Source organism: Panicum virgatum, chromosome 7N (assembly GCF_016808335.1).
Source record: "Panicum virgatum strain AP13 chromosome 7N, P.virgatum_v5, whole genome shotgun sequence".
Classification (NCBI taxonomy): Eukaryota; Viridiplantae; Streptophyta; class Magnoliopsida; order Poales; family Poaceae; genus Panicum; species Panicum virgatum.
This window is the reverse complement of record NC_053151.1, coordinates 32,027,618-32,041,285: the sequence shown is the minus strand read 5'-3', so window position 1 is coordinate 32,041,285 and position 13,668 is coordinate 32,027,618. Positions and strand designations below refer to the sequence as shown.

Genomic DNA, 13,668 nt, shown 5'->3' with positions numbered 1-13,668 from the left:
CCACCATAAAAATTTCACCATAATGGGACGACGAAAACTGTAGCTATAAATTAATTACAGAAAAGTATATATCTAAAGTTACAGTAAAAAAATTGTACTAAAGTATACCATATAATATATTTACTGCGTATATCTACTCATGTGGAGTCCAACAAAATTGGATTTTCTATTTTATGATTTTTTTGTGATTTACTATGATTTTTCAAAGATTCAACTGAATTTTTTTTAAAAAGAAAAAGACAAAACTACGGTTACTGTAGCAAACAGTCTTCAAAACCGCTCGAGGGAGGTAAAATGGACGGTTTGAAAAGTTGAGGGAGGTGAAATACCCGGTTTTATAGTTGTAGGAGGAAAACCAAATTTTGGTGATAGTTGGAGGAGGTCAAATAGACTTTTGCCTTTCAGATAAGCCCGCCTGTTGAACAACTGAGGCCCAATGGGCTAGGATGGAAAAGAACTCGGTCAAACTGACTGGCTCCAGGGCCCCCATGGACAAGCACTTCCTCCATCCGTGATGGAGACGGCGTAGTTAGCCCTTGTTTGTTTTCCCCATGCTATTCCATTCTACAAAAGAATCTCACATGTATAGTGTACTAAATGAAATTTATTTGTAAAATTTTTTCAGGGATGGGTATAATTTTTCGCAACGAATTTAATCGATGATTTGCTATAGTGATGCTGCAGTAACCATCCTCTAATCGCGCGGTCAAAGGCCTCATTAGATTCTTCAGGGTCACTAGTGCAGGGGTTCTGAAGTTGTTTTTTGTAAACTGACTTTGTTTGACACCATAATTAGCAGTCAAAATATCACTATTCACTAACACAACACAAAATAAACGGGGCCTTAACCTCTTGGTTCTCTCCGGGCAGGCTCCAGCATGGCGCTGACAAAGGGTTGCCCATCTAGAACGGAAGAAACCCAGCCTACGCCGCTCAGCCGCTGGCTGCCTTCTTCCATGGACCATGGCCATCTGCTTCTGGAAACTTTGACGTGCCGGCTTAATTCCTTCGCGTCCCGATCGAGTCGCCGGCCGTGCGCGCGCGGCGGCGGCCTGCGGATGTGCGTGTGGCAACAAGGGCGCAGACGCATGCGTATCTGTCGGAGATGACCATTGCCAGATGCGGGCACCATGGAGTTCACACCTGATCTGCCACTCCTCTTTGCGAGCGATCACACCTGTGTCCTGAGAAAAACGGGTTTTGTCTTGAGTTCTTGGCCGGGTGATGGACGGCCGATGCCGTCTGCGATGCAGACGTGTGTTCTGACCTTCTCGACCGGCGGCGTGCGCACGTGTCGACGAATACATTGACTCGACACGTGCACACAACGACGACGACTGGCCTTCTTTCGTTGCCAACAACGTTTACCGGTGCCTTGTAGTACTTGCTCCTGCTAGATTGCTACGTACATGACACGTGTGTGATCACAACATCTGGAAATATACAAAGTGAAATTCGGAGTCTCTTGCCAGCACCTAACTGAGTCTGGGAGAGAAATTAAGAAACCACCAGTGTGATGCAAGCCGTGACACCAGGCACGCGCAGGGCGCGGCCTACCAGCCCGTGACATCGGAAAGGAAGGCGAGTGCCCCCTTTGGCTATAGCGGCCAATCTTGGTTTCCGTGTCAGCATCCAATAGACACGCACGAGCGTCGTCAGCATGGAGCCATCGCCAGCGTGGTGTCGTGCCGTGTCCCAGCTGGGAGCTCCACGTCTCGCGGCCGGGGCCAGTCACCTGCTCCCTCCTGGTCCTCTCCTGCACGCTGCTCGGAACGCTGCCATCTATGGATGGCAGTGGGTCGGGTTCGGAGCGGGTATCCGCGGGTTTCGGGTTTGCGGGTTTCGGATTCGGTTTTTAGTTTAGACCCGCGGATTTGCGGGTTCGGGTACCCAAAATCCTTCGGGTTTGGGGCGGATCCCAGAAATAACCCGCGGAGCTCCATTTGGGGCCCGAAATCTTCAGCCCAGCAAAGGCCCATCTAGCAACCCTAGCAATATATACTTGGAATCTTATCCTCTCCACCTCACCCTCATCCTCGAGCTGCCTCCTTCAAGCACGCCACCGCATCTGGCCACCCATGCCCTGCCAGCTCGTCGGCGCCCCCCGCTCGCCGGCTGCCGCGAGCGCCGCCGGCCCCGCCTGCTCGCCGGCCCCGCCTGCTCGCGGGCTGCCGCCGGCTCCCGTCGGCGCCGCCCGCCCCGCCCCGCCTCGCTGCCTGCTCGCCGGCGCCACCGGCCCTGCCCCTGCTCGCCGGCTGCCGCCGGCTCCCGTCGCCGCCGCCCGCCCCGCCCCGCCTCGCTGGCTGCCGCCGGCTCCCGTCGCCGCCGCCCGCCCTGCCCCGCCTCGCTGGCTGCTCGCCGGCGCCACCGGCCCTGCCCCTCCTTGCCCAGCCCCGCCGTCGGCTCTCGCTGGTGCCGCCCGCCCCGTCTCGCCGAAGTCGCCGCCTGCTCGCGCGAGCTCCGGCCGCCCCGCCCCCACACGCATGTCGGCCGGCGCCGGGAGCCGTCTGCGGCAGGCCTGCCCCGCACCCCGCCCCCGCATGGCTGGCGGAGGGGCAAAAGCCGGCCACGCCCCGCACGCAGGTGCGGGCGTGCGGAGGAGCTTCGTGGAGCGAGCAACCTTATCCTTTGTTGCTAGAACACTTGTTTGTAAAAAAAAATCGGATTTTGGATTATCCGTCGGGTTTCGGGTATCCGCGGGTTTCGGTTTTGGGGATGAATTTTAACCCGAAATAGAGTTCGGGGCGGGTTCGGGTTTCAAGTTCGGGTTTCGGTTTTGGGTGCCCAGTCACTCCACCCGAACCGAACCCGACCCGTTGCCACCCTTACTGCCATCTCCTTGTCCTGGGGGCTGGGGCCATCTCTCGCTATGGTCGTCTGTCTGTGTCTGGCTGTCCTGGAGCTCTCCCTCTCGTTGCCTCCACCACCCCCACAAGAGAACGCGTGTGATTGGCTGACTCATTGGCATCAGGAGCGCGGCATCGATGCCAGGTGGGACTCCTCCGATCTGACGTGGTCGGTTGGCAGTCCGTGCCTGTCGCAGCTAGCGGGCCGGTGCTACTGTGCTAGGAGCCGCCATGGAATGGAATGAAGGCTTTATCAGCAGCCTGGTGGGGCCCACCGGCTAACCCTGTCTGAATCGGAAACCGGAACACGATCCAGATTTTATGTCTAATCCGTCTACGCGTGTGATGCCCCCTTTTGCTCTCCCACAACTTGCATTGAGCCGATCTCACTCGATGCGTTACTGACTCGATCTCCTGCGATGGAATCGCGTGCTCACTTTTTTTTTTTTTTTGAAGTAAGCACTTATTTCGGTGGTGATCAGTCACCGCTTGGCGCGCTTGAGCTGACAGCCTGAAAGTGTTGCTGCATGGCTAAGCCCTGGATCCGGACCGCGGGGTTGAGGAGATGGAGCTGCAGCTGCATGCCAGGCAGCGTTAGAGTTACCTAGCGAGCAGGGAGGAGTGCTGAGGGCATTCTCTGGTTGCGACTTGCGAGTCTTGCACGATGAGGCAAATTGGTGGTTGGCTCACAAGTGACTGCAGCATAATCTAACATTACGCAATCTTTCAGTATCACGGTAACAACAACAGAAAAAGGAACGGGAAAAAACAATCACACGCACACACACACACACACTAGTCAGTCAGCAAAAAATTACCTAGAAACACGCTGCCAGTTAGCAGTTAAGAGTACAAGTTCCCGACGAGTTCTTTCCGCCCTCATACGTTGCATCTTCCCGACGAGTTCATTCGCAGGGAGAGAACAAAAAGGATACGAATCTGATTATAATCTATTATATTATTAAAGGAGTGTTAAAAGAAGCCACCAGATTTGCCGAGAGGGGCTAAAAATTACCACATTAATCTAAAAAAGAGAAGAATTTGCACCGTTGGATTTTATGAAGATCTAACGGTCAAGATTAACCCAAAGAGTTCATATCAGATACGATTAGTATATATAATTTCGAAATAAATAAATTAATAAAACTTGCCTTTGATTAAAAATCCTTACCGAATATGATAAGTAAATAGCTACTTAAAAATTAGCGCTAGGGCACCTCTTCACGTCCAGCGAGGTCATGCTCACCGCCACGATCTCTCCGTGCTGCTCGCCTTCGCCATACTTCTCAACAGGGTGCAGCCCGTCTTCTCAGGCAAGCTGCCGACGAGCCTCACATGTCATGACCTTTTTCCATAGGCCACAAGCTGACATGTACGACATGCTGCATCTTCAATGTTGTTGCAGGGGTGACCATTGGTTCAGGATGGCAAACCGTTGGTCGCATACGTGAACGTCCACTACCTGATCGGATTCCTCTTGATATATATGTTACACGGTTGGCCGCTTCATTTCGGAGTCGGGGTAAAAATACTACAAACACTGGTTACTAGATGATTAAACAACAACATGATGTGTATGTATGGATCGGTAGCATCCATCAGACCATCACGGCATCAATTTTTTTTTGCAAAGCACGACAAATAAGGCAGCGTTAAAAGAAAATCACCACATTCATCGAGAGAGGCTAGACACTACCAAGTTGATCAAATAATAAAAACTGATATTTGATTTCTATTGAGTTTGTGAAGCAAATTATATATATATATATATATATATATATATATATATATATATATATATATATATATATAGCCCATGTAAAATAAAATTATTTAAGATAAATTTAGAAATATGGCTTGAAATTGCCACACTAATAAAAGATAAGTGATAACATTGATTGTTATGACAATCCAATATTTTAAACTATTTTAGAGGGGTTTGTTGAATACAGTATAAAATCTAAAAATAGAAATACAAAAATAAAATATCCAAAAATAGGGCCAGGGCCGGCCCATGCACTATGGGCCAGTCGGGCCGTTCGGCCAGCCCAGCACAATAAAATGGCTATTGGGCCAGGCCTGGGCTGAGAGGTCGGTCCATAGTGCCGGTCCGGCCCAGCACGAAATAGCCATCGGGCCGCATAGGGCCGGGCCAAATTGGGCTGGGCCAAACTGGGCTAGGGCCGGGTTGGGCTGGGCTGCCCATTTGGGCACTTATATCCATCACGACATCAATTTTTTTGCAAAGCACGACAATTAAGACAACGTTAAAAGAAAATCACCACATTCATCGAGAGAGGCTAGACATTACCAAGTTAATCTAAAAAAGAGGAGAATATACACCGTGGAATTTTATGAAGATCTAACAGTCAAGAGTAACTCAAAAAGGCTATATCAAATATAATTTATATATATAATTAAAAAATTGAGAAAAATAGGATTTGATAAAAAAACTTGCCAAATATGATTAGTAAATAATTAAATTAGGAATTAAAAATAAAAAAATCGGACTTGACTACAACCAAATAGCTAAATTTAGAATTTTAAAAAATAGCACTTGAAAAAAGAGTGCAAGTTTACACTAAGATGAGCTTTCCTCCGGTACATTAGTACCGGTTAACTTTTGGTTCGGTACTAAAGTTGGTACGGAGCTATTTTAGTATTGGATCCAAATTAATGCTATTAGTAAATAGCTTTTGAATAAGAAAAATTAAGAGTTGATCAAACAATAAAAACTGATATTCGATTTCTATTGAGTTTGGGAAGCAAATTATATATATATATATATATATATATATATATATATATATATATATATATATAGCCCATGTAAAAATTATTAAGATAGATTTAGAAATATGGATTGAAATTGCTACACTAATAAAAGATAATTGATACCATTGATTCTTATGATAATCCAATATTTTAAATTATTCTAGAGGGGTTTGTTGAATACAGTATAAAATCTAAAAATAGAAATATAAAATAAAAGACCCAAGTAAATAATAAAATAAATTAATGAGAAATAGTATCTAAATTTTGAACAGATTACTTAAATAAAGGGACGTAGGTTACTAAAATTTTAATGCTACCTCCTTTTTTCATGCTACTAGCAGTACTGGTATATACTTTTATAGACATTACCAAGTTAATCTAAATAGAGAAGATATACATTGGATTTTATGAAGATCTTGGCGCATAGTAGAGTTTGCAGCAGAGGAACACGGGCGACGACCCAGGGTCGCTAGGCCCTAGGTTCGCCAATGATACTAAAATATCCAAATAAATAGCTTATATAAAATTTAATTGGTTTAACCTAAAATTAGGATTAAAGAATGAAAGCATTATAAGATTAATATTTTACCATTGGGGTACATAAGGCCAAGCTATCGGTAGAGGACATGGAAATCCTATTGGTCAAAACCAAATGCTGCAAAAGGATGTGGGCATCATAATGGATATATATGCCAGTGAAAGCCAACATGATAAATGGGAACACAGATAACCTACGGATCAATACGAGCAGGTCATGACAGAAAAGCATGATGTAAAGATGAACCATTCTTAGAAGACAAGAACAACAACATATAGAAGGCAAGGCAAAAGAGAAAGTATAAAAGAAGAGACAAGGTAAATAGGGCTAAAAAGACTATGAATACCAATATGGAGCGGTCTAGATCTGTCTTGGGCTAAAGAATTCTATTAGAATATCAAGGAGGGGAGGTTTAGTTCAGAATATTAATGGACTAAACGTGCATCAAGATTGTGATGATTAGAGAGGAAATTGGCTTGCTCAAGGCGTGGAAAAGAGGATGGTCTATTGGTGTATTTGCTAAGAATGATATCAAGACCATAGCAAAAAAAAAACAAAAACCAAAACTTAATGTCATAAAATAATAGTATAGGAATATGAAGTCCGTCCAGCTTAGGGTGTCCACAGGCTTGATCAAATCATGCCGAAGAAAAGTAGGAGAATATAAAAGAGTATAGATCTATTATATGATGTTCATGGATTAGATGTGCACCAAGATCTTGATCATTGATGAGGAAATTAGCTTGCTCAAGGCCCAAGAAATAAGTTGGTATATTGATGTAATTGCTCAAGAAGACAATGGGAGAATAACAACTTAAAAGAATCTACCTCATCACTATGAGAAAAAGGTAAGAAACTACCTAGACCAAAAAAAAAATTATGTACATACTATGATTGCTGAAATCAGACCAGACGCGATATTAGCGCGGACCATCTTACTAGTTATATACAAGAAAAGGATACGAGCATCTGATTTTTTTTATTTTTTAAAGAGGGATACGATCGAATCAGCCGGCGGCGTACCTATACAATACAGTTCGGCGTAGAGAAGTTGGGGGCCAGGTCGCTGCAGCCGGCGGCGTGCCGCATTGCTACTGGCTTACCAGGTCCCCGGCCGGTGACGCGACGGGAACGGGACACGGTGCCCCTGCCGTCCTTGATGATTTATTGGGAGGCGGCGGACGCGACCATTCCCTGAAGCCTCAACTGACCTTTTTTTCTTTTCTTTTGGAAGTAAGACCATTCAATTTGCAGTTTGATCTCCTTTCCCAACTGCTGCTTCAATCACCGGACACCTACCCGTTCCAGGCGTTCTTTATTGATGCTGCCTGGGGGAGGAGGCTGCAATGCGCGCGCGGCAAGGCAGCCTCGTCAATGTCAACCCAGGATAGCTTGCTTCCTAGCTTCTCCACGGTCCGATCCGAGCGTCTGACTTGCGCGCGCGCGTCAACGGTCACCCAAAGCAAACTCAGAAGAATATCGTGTGAACCGTGACAGGGCAATCGAATGGATGGATGTTTTCCGCAGAAACTTCTCTGCGATTGGGAGGTTTCGTGACAGGAGCGGGCGAGCGAGCGGCCGGAGGGGGGAAAAAAATCAGCGGCCCAGTATAGTAGTACCAGCACCCGCCAGAGGTTACATTGTTGGGTGCACGAGTACTTCCTTCGTTTCAAAAAAGAATGCGACTCTCGTCTTTTCAAAAAAGTTAATAAATATTATTATATGAATTAAGTAATATATATTTATACTAGATCTATTTAAAAATATAAAATATTAGTAATCTTTTATATATTTTTGATTAAATTTAAAGTTGTTTGACCCTCGGCATGCGAGAATTACATTCTGTATGTACGAGACAGAGGAAGTAGTACGTAGTATCATTTGTTTTGGCTCATCATTCTCTGTCCCGTCGGACGGTAGTTTACTTGATCTGGAACGGATTATTGTGGTGGTTACCTTCGTATCGCACGTACTCATACCCGCTTCATTAGTTTTTCTTCTTCCAGAGCAGGTGACACTAGGAGTCTTGACTTCCACGAAAGAAGAGAAAAGAAAAAGGAAGAAAACGGGTGTCGCCAGTAGGTGATGGTGCACGTTTTTTTTAGTTTTTATTTTAGTAAAACAGGCCATTGCCCTGCCGCTCCTTTATTTTTTAAGAAGAAGCGAAGCGAGGGTGTTACGAGTCGATTACGAGCGATCCGAGCTGTCACGGCGCACGGGCCGACTGGGCCGCGCGGGTTAATGTAGCGCACGGCTAGGGTAGCGCCGCGGCTCAGCTTCTTTAGTCCTACACTGGAAACGGAAAGGGAGCCGAACCAACTTAAATAGCCGGTTCTTGGGAAGCTAATAACCCCGGTTCGAACCTTTTGCGTGAAGCGAGGATGAAAGCGCAAGAGAGTTATTTAGCAGGTGTGGTTTACTCAACGTGTGAGCACGTCGACGCGTGGAAACACAGCGCGGTTTCACACCACGTACGGACAGAAGTGCGCGTACATGAGCACGTCGACGCGTGTAAACACAGATGCCAACAGTATGTGGATGGACACACATGGACTGCTTGGCAGTGAACCCACGGGCGTGACACATGGGATCGTAGCACTAAACGTATGAGACGTGACTTAAGAGAGGAGTTCCTGCTCCTTTGTCCAGACTGGAAGCTTGCAACGAAAACGAAGTCTCGTTTTCAGATGGCTCCAACTGGACTCTTGGCCAGCTAGTGGCAGGCCTGGGCGCCTGGCCCCTAGATATCTGCCTCCGTCCTGAATTGTGTCGGACGCGCAACAAGTCCCCATCCCACAGGGGAAATTAAAATGAGCCGCCCGTGGCCATTCCGCCGGATATCTGAACGGACAGACACCCATCCTGTTCGACCGCTCGTTCTTGGGATACAGAATCGTCATTGAATTTTCTTCCCTTCTCTATTATATATATTTAAATTATTAAAAGAAGAATACATCAGTATACGGGCCCACGTGATGGGCAAAAAAAATCTTGATCTCGATGTTTCTTCTCCGACCGGCCATCTTGCATCTTCCTGGCCTCGAGATAGAGATCCAAGGACAGTGGAGCCGCCGCCACGCCGGCGAGGTGCAGGAACTGGGGAGGTCTCGGAGGCGGCGTGACCGGGGTGCCGGTGCGAGCGCAGTGGTGGCGCCGGCGGCCGGCGGATAAGGAGGCGGCCGCATACGACTTCGACGCGGACCGCAGACCAGCGCTAATCTCGTCGGGGCCTCCGACCAGCTCTAGTGTCGCCGGGGGCCGCCGCGATGAAGCCTCTCGACCGCGGCGGGGAAGCGGTTGGTGGAATCTTCCTCGGCGTTGACCTCACGAAGCCGGCCGGCCGCCCGGCACGTTGTCTCCCTCGGCGCACTAAGGTTGGATCCTGAACCTTGGAATTCGAGGGGACTAGAAACGATTTCCCCCATTTTTTGCCCCCTCCAATCCGTTGGTTGGTCGTGTCGATTGGCAGTGATCTGATCTGTTGATTTCATAGGGGCGTGGGGCTCATGGTGTGCTTCCAGTTTAAGCTCTGGTGGATGGCGCAACGGATAGGCGAGGAGTATGCAGGTGTTATCGGTATCGATTTCAACAAAGATCGATTACTGGATCTTAACGAAGATATGATGCAATCAGAGCAGCAAGCCTTGGATGCGCCAGCAACGAAAGAGGATTTGGAAACGGGCTCACTGGGCCAACAAGACGGAATGGGAAGGTACGTTCTAGCATATGAGTAGTCATGTTCTCGATGAATTAGTCGTGTGCATTTGCAAATGTTCCATGATTTAGACAGTGAGCAGCATGATTCATCATGTGGCTTCAGTGAATCAAGCAAACCATATGGGGGGCAGAACAAATTGTCCGTATACGTGCAGAGGAACGGCGATGACGACTAAACGGCAGCCAGATCTCGTGCATTGTGTTGAATCTTGCTTAGCAAAGCTGCTGCGGCTGGATCTGGCATCCAGGCCAAGTGCTCCATGTGTTCACGCTGCACTGAAGCTCGAGCTCCTGCCTCTGGGTGCGCAAGCTGCAGTGCTTCCTTGAGGGAGCATCACTTGTTCCTGTGCATTGCCTCAATAAGCAGTAACTGGTGGAGGGCGATGCTAGGCATCACAGCACAATGCCGGCCAAGAGGTAATCTGTGAACCTCAATTTATGATTCTTGTGTGTTCGTTTATTGCAAGAAAAAGATATAACTTTCTACACCAAATAGGATGCTTCATTGTGTATCGAACATTTAGATTGATTCTTGTTTGAGAAACAGTCTCATCATATTGAGGTGAACAAATTTCGAAATTTTTTATTGGCACAAAATATGTGCAGCCTTTTATTCCACTCTTGGCTAATTCCTTTTTGTGGTTTGTAAAGAATATGCATCTAAATATTTTAGGCAATAGTCTATTTGCACAAGAATACGCGGAGTCTTGTACCTTTTTAATTTGTATTAGTTGTTTATGAAGAATGAGGATCAACACACATTTTATTGTGATATTCCGTGTGCACAAAACTATGTGCAATCTAGTATATTTCTATTGCTTGATTTATTTCATAGCTTGTAAAAAATGATATGTGCACACAAATTTGTGCATCTCCTATTTTCAATAGTCTCGACATTTTCTATCTGCACTAAAATATATGCATCTCACATGTTCCATGGTTTGGACATTTTTCTATCTGCATCAAAATGATATGTGCATATTCATGTTTTTATTATTTACAGTTGGATCAAGTCAGGTGCGCAAGGGAAGCACTCGACCTCTCATCTAGCCCAACCTGCAGTCGTCCACATATGTCATAGAGCAAAGAGCACGTGTGTAACAATTACTATTATTTCATGTTTGATAACATATTTGCGTCACCCGCAAATTTTGGTAAATATCTTTTGCATAGATATTGATTAAAATATAATTAAATATTTTTAGCATCCAAAAATATATGTGCATCTTGAACAAATAATATCTCAAATCGTGTGATGCACAAATAGTTGTGCATGACCTCATGTAATTAGTTGTACGTGTTAGTGTACCAAATAATTGATTGGATGATGCTCTCAATTTCTTGCAAAAATATTTGTATTCGTGTGTTAAATATTTTGATATTCTTTATTTCTTCATGCACAAAGTTATTTTCCTTTATTTTGTGATTCACAAAAAGTTGGCGCACTTATGAGGAGAAATTTAATTGCTCAACTGTTGAAGTTCTTTTATTTTTCTTTATTTTAATCTGCTAGGGCGTGATGAAATTGGACCGCCAGTCCTATTTACTATGGGTTCTAATATTGAAGATTCCAACTCTGAGTACCGGGTTATACAAGTGGTGTTCTACAAGTGTTGTACTGTGCGAGATTCCCTCTCCGGAAACCTCTGAAGCCACGCGTCCACCTGCTCCCTCGGTCCATGTGCATTAAAATATAACGACACAACTCGAATACGTTGCAAGCTGTTCCTACATACACTTAATGTACACCCATCGTACCTCCAGTCGCTGATCTCAACGTCATCCCCACCGTACAGATAGCCGGCGCATTGGCGCCGCGCGGCACAAAATCCGCTCTCCACAGTTGTCGTGGTCGGAGCCACAAAAGGCCCTGCACGTGTCGGCCGCTTGTGGCTGGAGCAGGGGCTGCCCTGCAGCACCTGGGTAGGCAGGGTAGCGGAAGCGGAGGCTGCTGCTGACACGAGCCAGCCGCACTGCCACAGCCAGTGAGCCAGAGCCAAGGGAAAGCGAAGCGTGGACTCGGGTGCCGAGCCGAACGCCGTTACCCGCCGGCCACATGAGGCGCCGTCCCGAACCTTGGTGGTGACGACAAAGCTACAACTGTTTGTACCGTGGAGTAAAAAAAAAAACACACTGTTTCTACTGTCCGATCACCGGTACTCTGAATTGTCCAGACTCCCGGGTTGATGGCTGATCAACTGAAAAGAGACAAAAGCGGATGAGTCCAGCAGGGCGGCCGTGTTTGGCCAATTTCGCGCATATTTTTTGAGAAGAGAATTTCGTATGCATGAAGTATTAAATAAAGTCTATTTGTAAAATTTTTTCAGGGACGGGTGTAACTTTTCGAAGAGAATCTCGTATGCATGGAGTATTAAATAAAGTCTATTTGCAAAATCTTTTCAGGGACGGGTGTAACTTTTCGCGATGAATCTAATGACGGTAATTAATTGATGATTTGCTACAGTGATACTACAGTAACCTTCCTCTAATCACGCGGTCAAAGACCTCATTAGATTCGTCTCGCGATTTACACGGGGTTGTGGAGGTGATTTTGTAATTAGACTTTATTTAATACTGGTAATCAGTGGTCAAAGTAGGGTGAAAAATTTTTCACCCTACAACCAAACGCGGCCAGTAGGTCGATGTGGAGATTCAAAATTGGACGGCTTGGGAAACCGCCGCAGGCCAACTTCGGCTACTCAAAGAATCCATTGAAGGCCAGGACTCAACAGTTGGCATAAAAGGAATATGGAAGTGACGGTGTGGTCATCGAGAATACTAGTTAACTAGAGAAAAATGACAAGAAGGTTTGACAGTAACGGAAAGGAGATTTGGAGACAAAAGCAGCTGTTTTATACAGTATGCCCCACTCATATAAAATTACTATCATACTTGCAATACCTTTTTTCGAGTTCTCTTAAGCTAATATATGTCCATAAAATACAATAAGTAATTAAGTTTTTTTCCCTAGTATGCACTAGCCTAATTGAAGATCTTATGAGCACCCAGTTTCTAGGTCCCAACTATTTCTCTCCAAATTAATATCTTATCCAGGACAAGGGATCAACGAACTTGTATGACACGGTTCTGCACCTCCAATTTTATTTAGAAATGGTACGTATAACCCAATAACCTACGTAGTTGACGTTTTCAGATTGTATAGTAGATTAATTTTTTTTTGAAACTTTCGTCTACTCGACTCCAGAGGCAGCGAAAGTTTTTACGAGAACCTAGAACCAGAGATTAATCCCAGCACGAGCTTCTAAGGTGCCTGTCAATTCATTCACCTTCACCCCATCGCTTGCGGATAAACCCTGGCCACCGTGTCATGTCACCCTTTACCTGCCGTGCCGTTAACTCTGACCTCCACTCCCCGCTGAACCTGAACGCCGTCAGCCCGTCAGTTGCCACGGGGCCCACCGGGGGCGCAGACAAAAACTCTCCAACCCCTTGTTTGTTGCATAATTTAAAATTCTAAATATTTTTTCTGACACCTGCATGGAGATTTAAATCTAGACGAAATAAAAAACGCATTGCACGATTTGCCTGTAAAATCACGAGTCGAATCTAATGAATCTAATTAGGTCGTAATTAGATGCTAAATTGCTACAATAATACTACAGTAAACAGCCTCTAATGACAGATTAATTAGGCTCATTAGATTCGTCTCGCGATTTACAGATGAGCTCTGTAATTAATTTTGTGATTAGTCTATATTTAATATTTCAAATATAAAAAAAATCAAAAAATTTACACCGAGCAACAACAAGGCCAGCTGCTTGCAGCAGGGCG

General features: G+C 45.7%; 1 long non-coding RNA gene across 1 annotated transcript; it reads left to right on the top strand.

The window, feature by feature from the left end:
• Positions 1-9,110: 9,110 nt before the first annotated feature.
• Positions 9,111-11,226, top strand: LOC120683928. The gene is made up of 4 exons (XR_005678989.1): positions 9,111-9,533; positions 9,653-9,871; positions 9,980-10,293; positions 10,880-11,226. It is a non-coding gene; the product is annotated as an uncharacterized LOC120683928 (long non-coding RNA).
• Positions 11,227-13,668: the final 2,442 nt, after the last annotated feature.